At 46.0% G+C, this 15,875-nt stretch overlaps 1 protein-coding gene across 8 annotated transcripts in view; it reads right to left on the bottom strand.

Moving 5' to 3' along the window:
* The window catches only part of FRMD4A (FERM domain containing 4A), a 474,860-nt gene that overhangs the window by 235,684 nt on the left and 223,301 nt on the right, over positions 1 to 15,875 (bottom strand). The window contains exon 1 of one of the 8 annotated variants that reach the window (XM_082385298.1): positions 1,866 to 1,884. The exons of 6 other annotated variants lie outside the window; for them this stretch is intronic. The gene's annotated coding sequence lies outside the window, so the exon portion shown is untranslated. Of the gene's footprint in view, positions 1 to 1,078; positions 1,259 to 1,865; positions 1,885 to 15,875 lie in introns of those variants that run through there. One more of the 8 variants, XM_082385296.1, reaches the window with a different exon arrangement.

Here is a 15,875-nt window from a genome sequence, read left to right on the forward strand (position 1 = left end):
GCAGATCAAATCAGCCTGACCAGGTGTCTAAATACAGCTGGGGCTACTCCAACACTGAATAAGCCATCCCCACCGAAGAGCTCGGATTTAGAAGTGTGCTTGGCTTAGGTGTTCTGAGAATCCCTTTCACCAGATGCTGGGAGGATTCAAACTGAGAGAAGCCAGAACAGCGGTAACAACCTCTGCTGGGATGTTCCATTCATAGGGGAGAAAGCCTCCTCCATCCACGGGGAGGTCAGGGGATCGCCTTTCCCAGCAAGCAGAGCTTCCGGGGGGACTGGCATTGCTGCACCGTTCAGAATGAGCGTGTCTATTAAGAAGCCTCCGCCAGACCTATTATTAGAACAGCCATCCCTTGGAAATTTCGCAGAATTTGCTTGAATCTACCGAGCAGTCACTCTCCTAACGAGGTACTGGAGAAAGGCACCGAGTTCCTGACTACACACGGGCAGCCCACACGGCTCTCCAAGTACAGGACCGGTTCATCTTTTCTAAATGCAATAGGCGCCCACGTTTGGGCAGTTGCCTGCAATACAGAAGCACTGCGTTTGGGGGGTTCGTCCTGAAGGGGGTTCCCTCCTCTCCTCCTCCTCCTCCTCCCGCTGTCTCCCTGCATTAAACTTGCTGCAGCCATTTGGAGTGTGAAAGAGCAGTCCATTTTAGCAGTCCCAGGCAGCCGGCGATCTGCAGCCTGCCTCCTGAACCCACCCAAAGAACAGGACTGCCCTGTCACTTCCAGAAAAACGGTTAGAAAAAAAAAAAAAAAAAAAAGAACAAAATCACGCCCAGGTCTGCCTGCAGCAAGGTCCTTTCCTTTCTCCCCGGGTAGACCCAGCCAGTGTGAGGTCGAGATGCCAAAGAAAGTGGGTGCGGGGAGAGCGGGTAGCAGGAGGGAGTAGAGTCTGTGCCGCACGTGGGGTGTGCACTGGAACAATGTCACATCTGCGGCATTAAATGCTCTACGTCCTCCGTAAAGCAGAAGTGTCATGTCCCTCTCACCGGCCCAGAAATGGACCCAGAAGTGCTGCAGAATCCACCGCCTGCCCGCAGTCGCGGCTGGGAAACAAAGACACATTACCTTTTATTCGTGGCGCTTCCCGGGGAGCCGAGGAACTTCAGGTTTGCAGCGGCGGATCCGCCGAAACGGGCGTCCCATGCGCCCCGGGTGCGCAGGCCCGGGGCCTAGCCGGCGGCATCCGCGCCCAGCGCCTCCGCCCCCGCCTCCGCCGCGCGGCGCCCGCAGCCGCCCCGCCGGTCCACGCGCGCCCCCGCCGCCGCCGCCCCGCCGCCCCGCCGCCCCCGCGGGTCCCCAGTCAGCCCATCGCCCGCTCGCGCCGCTCACGCCGAGCCTGGCCGCGCGCCAGGGCGCACCGCCGCCGGCCCGCCCCTCGCCCGCGCGCCGAGCACCGTGCCGCCGCGCCCGGCCCTCCGCATCGCGGTCGGCCCCGCGCGGCGCCCCCGGGCACGGCGAGCGCGCTCGGGGCGGCCGGCGGCCGGCGGCCGGGGGCTAGGCCGGCTCCGGCGAGTCCCGCGCGGCCGAGCGCGCCGCCGCCTCCCGCGCGCGCCGCGGGGCACCCCCGAGAGCCGCCCGCACGCGGACAACAATGAACGCGCCGGCCCGGCCCGGCCCCTGCGCAGCCCGCGAGCCCCCGGTTCCCGCTCCGCCGCACACGCGATCGGGACCAAGTTAGGTCCCGAATCAGCCGCCGAGCCGCAGAGGCTGCGCGGAGCCAGAGGCGTGCGCGAGAGGAGCGGGGATTCCGAGCCCGAGGACCGCCCGCGCACCCGGCGCCGTCCCCGACAAACCCACAGAAACCCGCCGCGGGAGGCCCCCTCCCACCCTGGGAGCCGGAGGAAGAGGCTACCTTGGCTGAACTTGGCGGAAGGTGCAGCTCTTATCCCTCGATCTAGTCCAGTTTTCTTGCATTAATCTCCCCTCAACTCTTTGGAAATGGAAGTTCCTGTGAGATAACCCAGTCGTGGGGCTATTGTCAGGATTCGCAACAATTACTGCGGAGGGGAGACTCCCATTTCCAGAGCCTGGGGGAGGAAGACGGCCTGACACGTTCTCTTTCCAAAAAAGAGAAACACACTGGGAGACTATCCCGAGAACAGTAACTCAATTCACATTGTATGTCTAAATGTTTATTACTTCAGGAGCTCAATTTGCCTTAGACACTTTTTTTTCCCCTTTTTTCATGAATTGTCAAAACACGGTTGATGAAATAAAGGGAGAAGGAGGCGGGAGCACCCGCTTAGCGAAGGTGGAAAAGCCAGCTTGTCTCAGAGGTAAAATCTTTCCCTAGAACTCACTCGTCACTTGAATTCCCAATATCCATCCACCCGTCCATCCACCCATCCAACCATCCACCCATCCTTCAAGGGAGGGACTGTTTCCCCTTTCACCGTAGTTTGAAGGAGACCCAGGTATACTGATACCATTATTTCCAGGACACGGGCAGGAGTGAAAACTTACAAACTTTATAATAAAAAGAAATCTCACACATCCTGTCTTCCAACTGATCTTTCCAGAAACACAGCTTGTGTGTCCTCTGATGATCTCTGGTGAACATTTTTGACAGTTCAAGAAGGCCTCACAATCCACAGAAGGGAAACATCTAACTTTTCCTCCAAGTCAGTGTTGGAGGAAAAGGTGAACGCCTGTGAGAAGGACTACCCATCTTATTTCAGGCGGTGGTGATCACATGCTCCTGGCTGGGGGACTTGATTATCTGAATCTGAGGAATGGGAAGCTGAATGGGAGGTTTCTGTATTTTTGAAGTCCTTGAGGATTGTTCTCATGCCAAGCCCGGTTCTTTCATGTTGCATTTGAAGCCCATCTCCTCGTGTTCTGAGGCCTTTAGAGGGAATATTATTGCTTTGGAAGCAGATTATTTCCAGCGCTGCTTTGTTTTGACTGCAACACCCAACAGGTGGTGATCGAGGAAATGTTCAAACCTTTCTCTTCCGATAGTTTGCATCCTTAGAAGAGTCTTTGGATTCCATCTACATCCACCTCCTGCCTTTCCACCTTGGCCTCTGGAATTCTCAATATGTCCTGAATCAAGCTGACCCACTGGTAAAGCCCCTTTCCAGGTTCCCTGTCTCACTAAACAGCATCCTTCCTCTCCCCACAGGGACAGAGAGATCTTTCATCTCCCTCCTTTTACTCATGCCTCACTGTCAAATTATCACCAAGCCTATCCTCATAAATAGATCTGGAAAGTTCCTTGGGAGCAGCCCCTTGTCTGACTTGTTCCAACAGTGCCTAGTGCCCATTGCTTAATCTTTGTTGCATGAGTAGGCCCTGCCCCTAGCCTCGATCAGTGTACATCACCTTTCACCGCCATGTCTCTAGCAACCTCCTGACTGGACCCCAGTCTTGTCTCTCAAATGCATTCACCACACCACCTGGAGTCACTCTCCTGAAACTCACATCTGATCATAGGATTTCTTTGCTTGAACCCATTCAAGGTTTCCCTGGCTCTTAGGAATAAAGTCCTCGCTTCTTTAGATGGCTGGGATGTCCCGAGCATAAGGCCCTCCTTATCCGTCCAGCCTTGTCTGCGGCCACCAGACCCATAGCTCTCTCTTCCCTTCAGCTCCATAACCCTATTCCAGGTCCCCTCTGTTCCTGGTTCTCACTGGTCCCCTTGTCCCCCAGCAGCCCATGACTGTAGAAGCCACTCCAATCATGTCACATCTCTGCTTACAACTATCCGGGCTTCTCACTGCTCCTGAAGTATCCTCCCCATCGTCATCCCGTGTTATTCTCCGAGTCCCTCTCTATGATTTGCCACCAGGCCACTTTTCTGCCTGTGAATGACTCTTTCCTTTTCTTGGCTTTTGCATGTCTTGTTTCTCCTGCCTGGAATGCTCACCGCCCTCCCCCGTCCCGCCCCACCCACTCTTTGTATAGCTGGCTCCTCGCCATCCTTCAGGTTTCTGCTCAAACCCTGCCTCCTAGATAAGCTTCCCTGATCAGCACGTGGGAAGTGACCTCCCCAGCTGCTCTTTGTATCATTAGCCTGTTTATTTCCTTCTTAACTATGATTGGTATTCACAGCTGCGTGTGAAAGGCACAAACTGATGTCAGACTTCCAGAGCCTGGCTCTTGCCTCAGCCACCTGCTAACTGTACAACCTTGGGCAAGTATCTTAACCTCTCTGTGCCTCAGTTTTCTCACCTATGAAATGGGAATCATAATACTACCTACCTCATAGCGTTGTTATAAGGATTAAATGAATCAATATACGTGAAAAACTTAGAACAGGACCTGGCAATATAAGCGTATACATGTGAGGGCCTTTATGTGTTTTATTCTCACTCTGTCCCCATGGCCTGGGCTAGTCCCCAACACAGGCTGTCTTTACCCCCTAAGCCTTTTGTGTTTGGAGTCCAAACTGAGAATGGATACAAATTTCGGGAAGAAAAACTACATTTGAAGAATTTAAGTACTGAGAGAAATAGGCCATGGTAAAACTTGATGAATGAGATAAAAATTCAAACTTAAATCATCTGGAAGTTAATGAAAATATGAAGGAAATATATTCTCTGTTTCACCAACAGTGATCCTTGGAGTTCATGGATGACAAGCTTTGCCAGTCAGAATTTTGTAATGGTCTGTTTTCCGAAGAGAGGCCAATTCTACCACTGACAATTCAGGCAGTTTCTTGCAAAGACATAAAGAATCAAAGGATCTTTGCAAAGTGTTGGACCATCGGCCAGCCCTAACATGTAGTTGTGATGAAAGAATAGAGCATGTTTCCATTTTCAGCTCGAGTGTGATGCTTTTTGAAGAATCTAACTGAAAAAAGAAACATGGAAGGCTGGTTTCTGGACATACGCCTTTGTGTTTTGCTTTTACTGCTGGAGAAGATTCAGAAAGAAGGAGAAATACTTTTCCTTTGGTTCTTCCAGAGGGCAAGCAGGACTTTGAGACCTGATTACCAGGGGTTCTCACAAAGAGTTAGGGAGCTTTGTATTGAAAGGAGCTAAAGTCTCCGAGAGGAGAGGTGCTCTGAAGCTTGAAAATGGGGAATGGAGAAAAGCATGGAGAAAGGCAGTAGCACCCCTGGAGGAAGGAAAGGGGTGCCACCTGCAATTGGAGAGACCCGTACTCCATGTCTACAGAGTGCCTCAAGAGGGCGCTGGTCACCTGCTGGGGCAGCCTGAGGACAATGGAGGAAGTTACCAAACGCTAAGAGGTGTGTCTTAGGCACAGCAAAGGATCTTCGGGTTCGGCCAGGAGGGATGGAGTCTTTGGCTTTAAAATGGACCTCAAGTTCTTGGGTACGTGAGCATCTCAGTGGCATCTATGCTGGATCAATGACAAGAGACCCTTTTCCTGTCATGAGGTATTGACAGAATGTGAGTTGGTGGAGAGGAAAGAATGAGTGAATTCCTGCCACCTTGGTGAGTGAGGACGTAGATTGAACTGGGTTTAGAGGAGTAAACTAATGTGATTTTCTTACACCCAAAGTTGCAGAGCAAAAATTAGACCCACTTCACTAATAGAAAGTATCTGGTTCTTAACTCTGGGGTCTGCAGTCACAGCTTTCCTAACAAGCTCGGGGCAGTACATGGAGCCGTTAGGAGAAGATGCCTCAGCTTGGATCTTAGCCAGAGTACCACTGCTGCTGGAGAAGGATGATCCCCACTCATTCCTTTGTGTATCTGCCCAGCTGAGGACAGATACCAGCGTGGGATGGATCTGAGTCTGGGCTGCACAATCCTTTGCTAAGAACCAATAACATGGGACAGCCCTGGAATCCTGCTCTGAAGGCGCAGTGTGACCTTGAACAAGTCTCTTAATTTTTTGGTGCCCGTTTCTTCACCTTTAAAACTGGTCTGAGAATCATCTCTCTCTCTCTCTAGCCTTATGAAGACCATGGATTCAACACATATTAAATATTTTCAAAACCACACAACTGATGACAGTTGATAACTAACATTATTACGAGTGCATATTCTGTGCCAGGCACAGCGCTAAGAACTTTCCAAAACATTCATTGATCATCACAAGATTCCTATGAGGTGGAAGTTATTTTTTCTCTCTCTTCTATGGATGAGGAACCTGGGGTCTAAAAAGGTGAAGTAACAAGCTGAGGGGACTCTGTTTATCAGATCTGAACCCAGAGTCATCCTTTTGTGACCCTGAGCTCTTATCTTGCAAGCTTGACTACCTCATACCAATACAAATGAAATATATTGGCAATCACGGTGAGCATGGCCATGCACTTACTTTATATACGCTATTAATTACGGATTGAGCCACAGTTGGAGTTGGGTAGCATCTAGGAGGTGATAGTATGTTGTGTTGTTACATTAGTTTCTAAGCTGCACCAAACAGACATTGATTTACATTCCATTCAGATGTTTCCGGAAAATAATACTGGCATCTTTTCCTTCTACTTTCACCAGATTTTGAGGATAGAGCAAGACTCCTCTGGGGCAGGTTAAAGTCCTTGACTGGTTTTAAGTGAACCCTATTACATTTTTATACCCAATCCTTTTCTCTCCTCACTCCCAGGTCAATTAAAGGCCAATTCTGAGCCACTTCAATCAAAAAGAAAGAATTCCATCTCCTCTCCTGGCCAGACAGCTAGCACTTAAGACTGCGGTCCCTGGGGTATATGAAGAAACCATCTAATAACTGTGTTTTAGTTCGTTATTTTTTTAAATAGCAATGTCATTTTTTTAATAGCTATGTTTTATAATCTTGTTATGTTCTCATTACATGAGACTGTTGCTTATTATTTTTTCCTGGTTGGGGATCCTGATTTAGACTGTCTCAACTCAGGGCAGTAAAAACCCAGGGCAAGTAATTGTGAAACACAGACAAGAATCAATCAAAACATCACAAGCTAATTAATGTCATTTGGAGCCCCTGGGAGCAGCTGTATTATAGTGAGTACCATACTATAAAATCGGTGTACATTAGAAATACACTCAAGGACATAGGTTAACTCTCTCACCAAACCCTTTCTGTTCATTTGCTCTGAAATATATATTAACCGTAGTTAAGACTCACTTGGCACTTACCAGGTGCCAGATACTGCTTATGTGCTTTATATACAATAACTCATTTAATCTTCTCAACAGCCCTGGGAGGTCGGTGCTATTATTAGCCCCATTTGGAAGGAAGGGAATAAGTCAGGGAGAGAGTTTATAACCCACCTCAAGTCCTACAGATGAAAAGTAGGCAACAGCCCGTTATCAAACTTGGGTGGTCTGAGTTCCGAGCTGAGATTATTAACCCTCACTCATCTCACCGTCCATTGGTCAAGTATTTGGAGGCACTGCATCCCTTATTACCTAACACAGTGCCTATCAGCTGGGACTCAATACTCGTTATTTATTAGTGGGCCCATCACCTCGTTATGAAAGGGAGTTAAGACAGAAATATTTGTGAAATTGAACAGAAAACATTTTTCAGCAAGCATTCCTTTTTCGGTTGGAACTTAGAGAGAAGGCTTCTGTGCAGGTGACATCAATTACTCAATCTCTCAAGCAAGCAATAAGAATGTATTGGAACCATGAGCCAGTTTAGGAGGAAGGCCCCCAGGATTTAAGAGAACAGAGGCACCTGTGCCTCAAGGAGAAAAGGCAAGTCAGTTTCCTGGAGTTGAGATGGGGCTGAAAACTGTCATCGAGTGATGACTTGTGATGTGATATTTTTCCTGCCACCAAATAAAGATCAGACCCACCCCAAATTATAATGGCAAAGAATTTGCTATAATTCACGTTATAAATAAGGTGGGTTCAGTGAAGCAAGTTTCTAAGGTTCTGACTCAAATAGGCAGTTGGTTAGGCTGTTTGCTGAGATACGAATTGGATACGCAAGATTAGAACTCAGAAAGAGATATCTGGGTGGAAAAGAAAAAAGGTTGGCGACGCCTGTACATGGAGGGCACTTAAACCTATGGAAATTGACGAGGTTGTCCAGGAAAGATACTGTCTGGGGGGAAAAGAGGGCTCAGGACCTAGCTCTCAGGCAGACTTAAGCCAGCGTCGGAATCACCTGGAAGGCTTGTCAAAAGAGATCACTGGGTCTCACCTCCCCCAGGCCCCCCAGAGTTTCTGATTCATAAGTCTGGGCTGTGGTGCAAGGATCTGCATTTCTAGTAAGTTCCTGGGATGCTGACGCTGCCGGTCTCCGAGCATCTCTCCTCTGCCAGAGCGGTCTTCGCTCTGCTCCTGGCACCCTGGCCTCCCTGCTGTTGTCCAGACTCATCAGACTCTCTCTAGCCCAGGACCTTTGCACCTCCCTCTGCCTGGAATGCACCTCCCCAGATATCAGCCCATTCAAGCCCAAACCTTTTTCAGGTCCCTGCTCAAATATCACCTGCTTAGAGAGATCCTTTCTGACCATCTTTTTTTTTTTTTTTTTCCAGTAGCAAGAAATGGAAGCAAGTTTTATTTCTTTTTCATAGCTGTCACTCAATTCTTCAAATGCCAAACTCACTGTGATCTATGACCATCTTTCTTAAAAAAGCAACTCCTCCCTCTCGCCCTCCTGCTTCTGCCCCTCACCCTCATCCCTTCCCTGGTTTATTTTTCTCGGTTTCCCTTATCACCTTCTAACAGACTATACAACTTATTTGTTTGTATGTTTTGTTCATTATCTGTCTCTCCCAGGAGAGCAGGGATTTACCTCTGTTTTCTTTTTGGCTGACTCTCTTGAACCTAGAATAGTCCCTGGCACATATTAGACGTTCAATGAGTATTCATTGAAGGATGAATTAAATGAAGGAATAAACATTCTTGCCTGTAGAATTGTGGTTTTAAGAATTTAATTCTGATGGAAACCCTTCATAACTGGTTGCCTCCATATCAAAAATGAATATGACCATGTTGTTCCATTCGGAAAAAAAAAAAGAAAAATCTCCTCTTCTACCCAGGATAAAGCCAAAGATCCTTGGATATTCTCCAGTAGGCACTGGTTGGGGCTGAGACATGGCAGGGAACAGACTCTGACATGGTCCCCGTCCCCCTGTTGCCTACAACCTGGTTAAAACCCTCCCCTGCTCTGAAATAGCCCATGCATCTCTCTACCCATTTGTAGCACTTTATTGTAACCATTTCTGCATTTGTCTATATGCCTCACTCAGGATTTCCTCCAAGGCAGGAATCATGGTGGTGCTTTGTTTTTGTTTTTATTTTATTTGAAGTCCTCAAAGTTTGTTCATCTGTACACAGTATATTTAATGTTGCTTTATCACTTTCTCTCGGCCAAGCGTTATGATCATTACCCAATAGATTTTTAGAGTGAAATCCATTCAGCTAATAAAAAACATGAGAAGCGTCTGTGATGGTAGGAAACAGCATTTGACCGGTGTTTATATGCAATTCCGTGTAATTGTTTTAATAAAGGCGGCCTAAATTATAGTCAATCTGAAGCTATAAATGAGCTCTGTCGCTCAGAACTGAGCCGGGGCGAGTGGCGTGGTGTGTGCGCCGCCAGTGGTGTGGAACGTTCTGCAGATTTCTCAAAGCGTTTGTGGAGGCCTGATAAAAACACTTAATAATCCCGCAGCTGTAATTTCTATCTTGAAATGGATGTTTTTCCATCTCTCCTCTCAGTCTCTACCTAGTAAATTCTAAATTGTTTTGGTGTTGGCTTTCAGAAACATAAGGTTCTTTCTTGGCTTATATTCTTTCATATTCGTATTTTATATTCTTCTCTAGTGGGGTCTTGGGAAGATCTTCACAGGTCTTTTCTTGGATTTCACCCTCTTTTTCACTGTCTCGAAAGTGCAAACTAAAGCAAATAAACACTGGTCTGAATAGCTGATCCTGAGCAGAGGTGAGGATGCTTGAGGACAGTTTTGGTCTTGAGTTCTCAGTAGAAGAGGGGATACAGTGGAGAGAAAGGAAAGTATCTTTAGCATCTTCAGAGGATGCCTTCTGTGCTATTTGCAAAGAAAATTCCCTTGGAAATGGGTTATAACCTAAACTGGGATAGGATGATGATGATGATGGTAATAACGATGGCTAGTATTTATTGAGTGGCACCAGGCACATTATGTGAATCATCTTCAATTCCTGCAGCAACGCTGCAAGTAGGTATTATTCATTTCCATTGTATAGATCCAGAAATCGAGGCTCAGAAACATTAAGGAACTTGCCGAAAGTCCATACCCAGAAAGAGGCAGATTTGAATCTGAGTCTGTATTCAACTCCTCCAAAACTCGAAGACTGTATTTGTGACTAATTGTATAACAGGTTATTTTAGTTTCTGTTCTGTGGCAAGTGTAAAGCATTCCAGCAAACGGTTTTAATGTAGATTTTTTTTTTTTTTAAAGCCTCCAAAATGCGAGGCTTAATTTTGAGCAAAACTAGAAGTTGGTCAACTAAGGGCTCACAGCGAGAAGTCTCAGGATTGGTTTCTGGTGGAGTGGATGGATGGCTAGGGAGCTCCCGGAAGAAATGCAAAGCGGGAAACACCAAAGATGATATTCATCTAGGTGACGGGTTTGCCGATCACTGCCCCGAGCTGCCTCTGGTCATCAAAATCATCCCCACCCAAGCAGAGCTCTGCAGGCATCAGGAGGTGGTCCCCACCGGCAAGTCCAGTGACAGCACGTAGCTGACTCGGCACTGCCCCGAGCTGGCTAACCCCGGCATAACCCCGGGTGTGTACTTTTGCCAACAGTGATTTGGCAGATGCTCTCTGCTCTCTGCTGTCACCGTAATCTTAGTCGTTAGCATCTCTGATTCTGCTCCTCGTTCCTGTACAGCTTTGAACAGGTCAACCTGATTCTTCAGGCAGGACCTTCCTTATCTGTCTACACGGCAGGCTGAAACCAGTATTAGGATCCACTTTCCTGCCCCAAGACGCCGAGAGACATAGCAAAATGGTTAGGAGTGCAGGCTATGGCACTGGACTTCCTGGGTTTGAACCACAGGTCAACCACTTACTAGCTGTTGTACTAGTCATACTAGCAATCTTGGGCTAATGGGTTCTACACTTCTTTCAGCCTCAGTTTCCTGAGGGTTGCTATAAGGATTGCATTGCAAAACGGATAGTTTTTGGCACAGAACACACGCTGAATAAAACATATGCTATTAATATTCTTATTTGCATTGACTTGTGTCAACTAAGGGCATGAAATCTGGCAGCTTTTGTCCATATACAATACCCCCTTGCCTGCTGTGTTAGATGTTGATATTTGGTTTAAGCCCTGTACCTAAGTGTTGTGAGCTTTAATGAGATGCCAGGTGATGTAAGTCCTGTACATAAATCATAGGAAATACCCTGATCCTAAAGAATAGTGTCCTGAATTCCAGCCCTTTCTTCTGAGTGTCCTACATGCCCTGTCCTTGTAGGGAGTGTTCACCCTGCTCATCTGCGATTAACTTAAGAGGGGATTCAGGTCCACTTAGGACACCTACAACTTCATTCAGCCACTGAGGGCACATTGGAGAGAACTAGAAAATGAGCCTGACTTTTTAAGGTCTGTTCAATCTCCAGTTCAATGGGAAAACCAAGGTGGATCGCAGATTAGACAAAACTAAATGCCCTGACCCTTCGTTCCTCGGACACTTAACAAGTGCCTGGGCAGCTGTGTCCGTAGGCATTGTTCATAGAAGCGCTCTGAGGCTTGAAGGCTTGTGTAAGTACCTCTGCTGCACAGACGCGGAAATGGGCAATAAGGAGTTCGTGGCCTGCGCAAGGGCTCCCTGTGAATTTGTGGGACGTTCAGAATTAAAACAGGTAGCCTTTCCTGAGCACTGCTCACCGATACTGTCCCCTCCCAGTATGCATGCAGGGTCGTTACAAGACCAGATATGTCCACACTCCTAAGTTCCTTCCCACTGTAGTGAGTCCCTCATAGTACAAAAGCACCTAAAATTCTTTTCTTGTTAAATTTTGATGGCCTTCTTTAAAAAGTATTTTAAAAAATGAAACATAGGCATTCAGAAAAGTACAGAAAATAGACTCCTGAATACCATTAAGACTGAACATTTTGCCTTATTTGCTCTAGACTTAATTTTTTTAATTGAGATATAATTGACATATAACATTGTGTGTGTTTACAGGATACAAGGTGCTGATGTGATACATTTACACTTTACAATTTGGCCCCTGCTGTAACACTGCTATCACATCACGTAATTATTTCTTTTTTGTGGTGAGAATAAATAAGATCTAGTCTCTCAGCAACTTTGAAGTTTAGAGTACAGTGTTGTTGGCTGTAATCACTATGCCGTGCATTAGCTCTCCAGGACTAATTCATATTCTAGTTGTAAGTTTGTACCCTTAAAAAAATCTCCCCAATCCTCCCATCCCCCAGTCCCTGGTAACCACTATTCTACTCTCTGTTTCTACTCCTAGGAGTTCAGCTTTTTTAGATTCCACGTATAAGGGATATTATATAGTATTTGTCTTTCTCTGTCTGACTTATCTCACTGAACATAATGTCCTCAAGGTCCATCCATGATGTTGCAAATAGTAGACTGTTTTTATTGAAAGAGAGAAACAGAGACAGAGAGACAAGAGACAGAAAGGGGGGGAGAGAGACAGAGACAGAGAGAGAGAGAGAGAGAGCGAGCTCTCATCCTTTCTCCTTCCCTCCCCAGAGGCTGAGACTCTTCTAAAGTTTCTGTATATCATTCCCATATTCCCATGTTTGTTTTATCCTTTGACTACATACAAACATAGCCATAAGCATATACTATTATATATGCATACATATAGGTACTGTAAGTATACACTATTATGTGTGCTTTTAAACCTTACACAAATGCACCAGAACAGGTCTATCTTTTCGCAATTTATTTTTCATTCAACAGAATGTTTTTGAGACTTGTCCACGTTGACACATTTAGACTTAGTCCACCCATTTGAATCCACTGTGCAAATAGCCCGCAGGCCATTTATCTTTCTCCTACCGAGGGATTAGTGACTTCTAAGTTTTCACAAATACAGTTGGCCAGGGCCTTTGCTCTTACTCTTTCCCCTGCCTGGCATGCTTACTTCTCAGTTATTCCTTCATTCAAGAACATTCTTATAATGTCTGCTTAATTTGCTTCCTTATTCCTTCAGGTTTTTACTCAGTTGTCACTGGGATGGCCAGATAAAATATAGGATGTTCAGGGCTTCCCTGGTGGCGCAGTGGTTGAGAGTCTGCCTACCGTTGCAGGGGACACGGGTTCGAGCCCTGGTCTGGGAAGATCCCACATGCCGCGGAGCAACTAGGCCCGTGAGCCACAACCACCGAGCCTGCGCGTCTGGAGCCTGTGCTCCGCAACAAGAGAGGCCGCGATAATGAGAGGCCCGAGCACCGCGATGAGGAGTGGCCCCCGCTTGCCACAACTAGAGAAAGCCCTCGCACAGAAACGAAGACCCAACACAGCCATAAATAAATAAATTAAAAAAAAATATATAGGATGTTCAGTTAAATCTGAATTTCAGATAAACGATGAATAAATGTGTAGTATAAGCATGTCCCAAATACTGTATGGGATAGGCTTATACTTAGAAAATTCACTGATGATCTGAAATTCAAATTTAGGTGGGTGTCTTGTATTTTTATTTGCTAAACTAGCAACCCCAATTGTCATGTGCTCAATGAGGCCATTCCTGTCATCCTCTTCAAGTTTTTAACCCCTTCCCAACACTTCCATTTCTTTTTCTCTGTTTTATTTCCCCTCATAACACTTATCACGAATTTACCTGCCATATATTTTCCTAATTTATTTTGCTTATTTTCCGTCATCCTTCCTAAGCTCTTTGAAGGCAAGATTTTTGTTTGTTTTGTCCCCTGCTATATCCATAATACCTGAAATGGTATGTGAGGCATAGTACGTGTTCAATAAATATTTGCTGAATGAATGAATGGAATAATACAAAGACTATCTTTGTGTATGTCTCCTGAGTATATGTCTGTGAATTTCTGTAAGATAAACAGTTGGAAATGGAATTGTTTTTTGTAGGATGTCTATCTTCACTAGCTATTTCTCATTGCTATTCAAAGTGGTTGAACTAATTTCCATTCCCATCAGCGATGTATAAAATTCCCCATTTCCCCATATTCACACTATCTTCTCTTCCTTCCTTCCTTCTTTCTTTCCCTCCCTCCCTCTCTCCTCTTTCCATCCTTCTTCCTTCCTCCCTCCCTCCCTCTCTCTCTCCCTTTCTCCTCTCTTTCTTTCTTTCTTTTCTTTCTTTCAATTTCTTCCTTCCTTCCCTCCTCCCTCCCTCTCTCCCTTTCTCTTTCCTTCCTTTCTCTTTCCTTCCTTCCTTTCTTCTTTCTTTCCCTCCCTTTAGAAATACACTAATTTAAAATTTTTGTAGCAATAGTTGAAACCAGCATGAAAACATATGATACTCACTAGTGAATTACAACTAATGAATTCATAAAAAACAGTAACTGTTCATCGAAAAGGTTTCAGATGTTTTTCAGTGCTTATTTAAAATATGAGTTAATTATTATAGATGCATTCCTAAGCCACGGTACCTCTTGTGTAAGAAAACAAACAAAAATTGCTCCAACCCATTACTGTTTCAGTGACACCGAAAAGGTCATTATACACATTTTGAAGAAAAGCCACCTTATTATTTTTTCAACTAAAAAGGAGGAAGTCTTATCTGAGAGCCATAAAATGAAAAGCTCCACAAAAATTGCATGGAATGTTCTTTGGGATCAGATTCAGAATTTTCAGAAACATGAAACCCATATCAAAAGAAGAAATTTGACACAGTCCTTTGTTACAGATATGGTCAATCTCTTTTACATCCAAAAGAAGAACTTAAGCTATAAGTTTTAAAAGCTGTGTGTTGGGAGTTCCCTGGTGGTCCAGTGGTTAGAACTTGGTGCTTTCACTGCCAGGGACCAGGTTCAGTCCCTGGTCGGGGAACTCAGATCTCGCAAGCCACGCAGCATGGCCCCCCCCCAAAAAAGGCTGTGTGATCAAAGAATATAACGGAATGACACATTTTAATGTGTTCTTAATACATTCTTGAACAGTCATAAAATAGGTTGTGATCTTTTGCAAAAATGACCACAATCCCTCCCTGAATCTAGGCTCCTTATAATGATTGTGAAGGGATGTGTAGAGGTGAAGTCTGTTTACCTTCCTCTTGAATTTGGACTGTGCTTCTGACTTGCCTTGGCCAGTAAAATGCAGAAGCGACAACGTGCCTGTTCAAAAATTAGCCCTCAAAAGGTCTTTCGTGCTTGTACTTGATCTCTGGGAACACTGCCTTCCTGTCCTAGGGACAAGCCTGGAAGACATGAGACCTAGTGGATCAAAGCTGAGTCAGCTGAGTTGTCCCAGATGAATTCCTAAAGAGGTGAGAGAGCTCAGCTGAGATCAGTGAAGCTGCCTGCTTGACTGGCCGCTGAGCACAGATGCACGAGGAAGACAGGAAGAACTGCCCTGCTGAGCCCAGCCCAGATTGCTGACATACACGATCACAGGCTGACTAAAGGCAGGTTGTTTGAAGCCGCTACATTTTGCAATGATTTGTTGACACAGCAATGGTTATTGATGCACAGGCTAACTTGGTTCCTCACCCTGCAGAAAGCAGAGCTGTTAATTTCTTCAGTTTCTTTCCTTTTGCTATACTTATGCTGATGAAATGGGTGAAAATATCTTAATTTGCAAAGGGCTTGATGGCCAAATAACATAATTTTTTTCCAACAAGATCTGTGAATGTTTTATTGAGCACAGCAGCTGCTGGAACCAGTAAACGGTCACGTACCCAGCTTGGCACCCGTCTGTGACGGACACACAGCTGCGTCACACCGTGCCGCCCTGGGGTCTGCGCCAGCAGTCCCTGCAGCATTCACCAGGAACAGTCGACTCTTAAGCCTCTGGGAGTTTCAAGGCAAATATCTAGTAGTTTGAAAACTTGTCATTTTAAG

Source organism: Balaenoptera borealis, assembly GCF_965194805.1.
Source record: "Balaenoptera borealis genome assembly, chromosome: 3".
Taxonomy (NCBI): Eukaryota; Metazoa; Chordata; class Mammalia; order Artiodactyla; family Balaenopteridae; genus Balaenoptera; species Balaenoptera borealis.